Here is a 5,805-nt window from a genome sequence, read left to right as displayed (position 1 = left end):
AGAGAGACAGAGACAGAGACAGAGAGACAGAGAGACAGAGAGAGGCTCTGTCCCTATCTTTTCCCATTCTTTATGCTACTGTTTGTCCTAATTATTGTATCCTTTGCCATACAAAATCTCTTCAGTTTTATAAGGTCCTGTTCATTAATTGTTGATCTTAATGCCTGTGTTAAAAGGGCTCTTTTGAGAAACAGTTTTTGTTGTCAATGAATTTAGTCTATTCCACACATTCTTTTTATAAAGTTAACATATCCAGTTTTATATTGAAGTCTTTGATCCATTTGGATTTGAGTTTTGTACAAGGTGGCAAGTATGGATAAGGATTGGATTCTTTTACATACAGCCATGCTCTTTGACTAGCACCATTTGTTGAGCATGTTGATTCTTTCTAAGGTGTATTGCTGTGTCCTTTATAAAGACATTAGGTGCCTATAGGTTTGAGGACTCATGTCTTGGTCATCAATTTCATTCCATTGATCAACATGTTTCTGTTTGTGCCAAGATAACACTGTTTTTATTAATATATCTTTGTAATAAAACTTGAAATTGGGATGCTACTTCTTTCATTATTCAGGATTGTTTTAGCTATCCTGGGTTTTTATGTTTTCGTGTGAAGCTGACAATGTCTTTTCAAGATCTGTGAATAAGTAACTTAGAGTGTTGATGGAAAATGCATTGAATATGTAGATTGGTTTTGATAGCATAGCCACTTTTACTCTATTAATTATACTGATGAATGTATATGGGAGATCTTTTCATCATTTGCTATCTTCTGCAATTTCATTTTTAATGTTTTAAAGGTTTTATCATCCAAGGCTTTCATTTGATTGGTTGGAGTTACTCCAAGCTAATTTTATTATTTGAGGCTATTATGAAAGGTGGTTTGCTGATTTTTCAAGACTATCATTTATGTATAGAAGGGCTACTAATTTTTATGAGTTAATTTTGCATTGACTACTTTGCTGAAAATGCTTATCTGTTTGCAAATTTCTAGGTGGACTCTTCACTGTCACTTATATATATAATCATTTCATCTACAAATAAAGATACTTTGATTTCTTCCTTTCTAATATGTATCTACTTGATCTCTTTCAGTCTTATTGTTCTAGCTGAGACTTCAAGGTGTATATTGTATAGATATGGAGAGAATCATGGTCCTAGTTTTAGCAATTGCTATGAGTTTCTTTCCACTTGAGTTGATTTTATTTATGGGGAACCTCTAAGCTTTCTTTATTATGTTGAGATATATCTATAATTTTCCCAAGACCTTCATCATGAAAAGGGAGAAAATAATGTCTATGATACTTGCTGGATCTAATGAGTTGATCATATAGTTGTGTTTTTTCCTATTTGTTTATATGATATACTATATTCATTGATTTAAAATCTATATTCCAAAAATGAGAAAAAATAACAATAATGGAAAATTGTCTCAGTAGGTATCATTTACCAAACTTAAATAAAGATAAGGTAGGTTATTTAAACAGACCTAAAACCATGATTGAAATAGAAGCAGTAATTCCCTAAACCAAAATGAGCCCAAGGCCCATTGGTTTTAGCACAGAATTCTACAAGACTTTTAAAGAAATGTCATTATTTGACAAAATAGGGAAAGTAGGAACACTACCAAAAATTTTAAAACATCCCTGAATCTCTGGAAAGAAGCCTACATGATCATACTAGATGATTTTTTGGTATATTCTTGGGTTCAGCTTGTAAGTATTTTATTGAGAATTTTTACATCTCTCTTCATAAAGGAAATCAGTTGGTAATTTTCTTTTATATTTGGATCTTTATGTAGTTTGGGTATAGGAAAACTATGGACTAGTATAAAAAAATTGGTAGTGTTCCTATCCAGGGCAACACATCAAAGTAGGGACTCAAATTTCTAATATTGTATATTTTATGTAGTTTTTGACTTAGATAGGGAAGACCATCAGCTTGTGCATACAAAATTCATTAGAACCCTAAATATATATTTATATAAAAATTATGTATATATTCTTTTGAGCTAGTAGTATTATTCCTGTGGATTTAAAAGATACTGTTATTTTTTAGATACAATTATTTTGCTCCCCTCATTCCTTCTCTATTTATTTCACTCCTGCCTCACAGAAGAGCCCCATCTCCATTTCTCATTTCTGTAATCAGATCACTTGCATACTGTTATTATTCTTTACCCTCTGCTCTCTTTCTGTATTTATATCCATCCTTCTTTTAGCCAAAGAAACCGTAACTTATTTATTTCTAGTTTTATACCATTGTTTTTTAGTGTAAATAAAATCTGCTGCCTTCTGTATGATAGGGACATGGCCTGAGTAGGAGAGGCAATGGAATGAAGATAGCGCAGTCACAGAGACTTACATTCAGAAACCTGGGATCAGGTAGCCTGCGAGTGTTCTGATGGAGCTGTGCTTATTACCACACAATAGCCTGGGACCTCAGAAGCTATATTATGTACAAGATGAGGAGACGAGTTAGCTAGTCTAGGTAAGAAGTATCAGTAGGAAAATAATGTCAGACACTAAGATCTTGGTTGAAGAAGCTTATACACACTGTGCAATACTTTTAAATATTAACCTTGGAAAGATGTTAGAATACCCTTATTCCTGAGCATGATCTAAGGAAAGACTTACAAAGAAGGTCATTACCCAATTTTTATGGGCCTGAGGTATTTATTGACTTTTGATATATCTGTGTACATATCAAAAATATGCATCCATTCAGGGCTCCTCAGCTACTAATAATATACTCTCTATAGAGAGAATATCTTGTGTATTTTATGGATATGCCACTTTTTAGTTTAAAAAATCCTATGTCCTATAGGGAAGGGTAGAATAGAAGGTGGAACAACTGGGAAGCAGAAAGAACTCTGGGATATAGCCAGGTATAGGAGATTTACCTGGTAAAAAGTTATAAAATGGAAACATTATACCTGAGCACAGGTAACTGGCCACATGGGTGAATATAGATTAAAATAAATGCAATAAGTTAACTTATGATCCAATAAGAAAAAAGCATAGTTATATGGCCATGGTATTTATAAATATATTTTGAGTATGAGCTATCTGATCTAACCATATTTGGGGTCAAGGGATTTCCCTGATAACTATATGCCCTATATATTGAGACAGGATATCTTGCTTAACTCAGAACATGCCCTTGAAGCTATATTGGGAAACCACCTTGCTATGAAAATTTCCTGTCTTTGCAACATGTGGTCCAGGGAGTCTGAACTCCAGACCTGATATTTGCATGACAAGTAATTTACCTGATCCCAAGTCCTGTGTCGCAGCATTCTTAAGTCTTCTCTGTTGCTATTCTTACCTGTGAGTATAATACTCTCTGGGGGAATTTCTTCTTGATCACTAAATTTGTTTACTTTTATTTGAAAAAAACTATCCTATTTTTTGTAAGATGGGTCTAGTAGAGCTATCCATTTCAGGTTTTGTTTATTGACTACTGTTTTAATCTTTCCTTCATGTCTATAGGACAGTTTGAATGAATTCTGTATTCTCAGCAGAATTAGTCTACCATTGATGGAAATATCTCTAGTTTCTCTCTCTTGGGCTGTCAAGTTTGTGGTGAGACTTCAGCAGTCAGCAGAAATGGGAGACATTTATATGTTGTTTCCATTCTCTTGTGACCTTATCTTCTCATTATCTTTCACCTTTGGAACTTGATTATAAGATGTCTAGGGACTTGGTTAAGTGTAGATTGACTGGTAACTTTTTTATCTCAGAGGATACCTGTCAAAACAGTATTTATTCCCTTCCTTAGGTAGGGTGCATTTTCATTTATAATAATTAGAATCAGATTCATACTCAGATGGCATTTTTGAATCCCTGTTTAATCCCATTAACCCAAGTATTTGCTCTTTTTAAACTACTTTTCACAAGGTCTTATATGCTTCTTCCATTTGTCTTCATTGGTTTTGTTCTCCAGCATTGCTATACATGGGTGTTTTGTGCTTCATCAATTCTTCACTTTTCTACTTGTGACTTCTACTGTCTAGAACTTAAACATAGTTCGTAATTTTTTAAAACATTGCTGAATATATTTTAACTCTGCTTCCTAGACACTCACTTTAGCTTAAATTTTGATTGTTTCAGAATTTAACACATCCATATAATGTAATTTGATCAAATCTACCCATCATTCTACCCTTAAAATTATTTTCCTATCCCCCATACTACCATTTTCTCTCCCAAATTCATGTATGCCTTTCTTTAATTAACCAAGTTAACTTAGTTCTTTCACTATGTATGCAGGTAGAAGACCATCTACTAGATCTTGGGTAACCTCTCAGGAGCTGAATCACTGAAGAAAACTGGCTTTCCTTTATCTAAAGCTCATTTGTCCCTAAGAGCTCTTTAGATAAAATTGGGACTTTGTGAGTCATTAACCTATACAAACTGGGATTTGGAATACCTTGATTTTATATAGGTGTTGTACATATTTTGAATATATGTACACAACTACTTTGAATATATGAATGCAAAGTGCTCTCATGTAGAGAAGATATTCTCTGTGCTGGTGTTCAAAACTTTTTCATAAATTTATTTATCAATGACTGACAATAAAAATGGTTTTCTAAAAATGTAATCATATCTGTTTTGTTATCTTTCCTTTCTCAAATTTAAGATGTAGTAGAATACATATGAAACACTTCCAATAATATGAATATGCATTTTTATAATAACTCTATAAATATGAAATTAATATTAAATTCAGCTTTCTTTTACAAATTTTACCAAACCACATTTTTTCTTTTGTATTCACTCTGGCAAATAACCATGTAATTTCACAATCAATGGCAAATAATCCTAGATATCAAAATATTTGCTATTTTGACTGTAGCAGACATGGTCGTTTAAACAATAATTGTAGGCAAGGAATTCCTATATACTTTTCTAGAAGATCTCAGCACTTCAGAAATTGTTGTTCTGCTAAGTATAGGTGTTAGACTAATGAATGCAGATCCACAAGACACATGTAAGGTAATACCTTATTTACTGGAGACCCCTAAAGGGTTGTTGTACCCTGGCAGCAAATACCACCAGCCAAGCATTTCCTGTCAGCAATGGAGTAGCTCATCCAAATTAAGAGCTAAGGCCTGAAACAGAAGGCAACGCTGTTCTGAACTCACACACAAATAGTCATTTAATCAAGGACAGAACATTTTACTTGCTGAACAGATTAGGAAACCAATAGCTCTATATTTAAACTAGTTAACTGACAAGCCTTTCTGAGTAGAGGAATGAGCCTTGAATTAAAAAAAAAATAATACAGACACTTGAGGTCTGGTGGGATGAAGGTTGGGGAGTGGGGATATCCTCTCACAGACAGGTGGATGAGGAGCTATGGGATGAGGAACAGTCAGAGGGCAGACCAGGAGGAGGATAAAGACTGGCTTGTAATTACAAGATAATCTGGAATCTCAACATATAAAGCACTCCACATGTCTTTGGAATTCTCCTGTATTTGCCATTAAAAACAGTCTGGAAATTGGAGGATGTTGTAAATAAAGTGATCTAATCTATTGGCCCATTATAGACTGCAATCTCCCTACATTCTCTATTACCAAAGCATGACCTCTAATGGCAATTGACTTAAAAGCTTGATTCTTTTTATTTTCCTACAAAAGCAAGGTAGAAAAATTATTGCTTTTATAATACCTACTTGTAACAATGTTCAACCTATAAAAAGATGGTAGTGGAAAACTCCTCCTCAAGAAATGCTAAATAGTCGAACTCTATATTACTAATTTGTACAACAGACACTAGAAATAATTAACCATTATAT

The sequence above is a fragment of the Mus caroli genome, chromosome 4 (assembly GCF_900094665.2).
Source record: "Mus caroli chromosome 4, CAROLI_EIJ_v1.1, whole genome shotgun sequence".
Lineage (NCBI taxonomy): Eukaryota > Metazoa > Chordata > Mammalia > Rodentia > Muridae > Mus > Mus caroli.
This window is presented reverse-complemented; position numbering follows the sequence as displayed.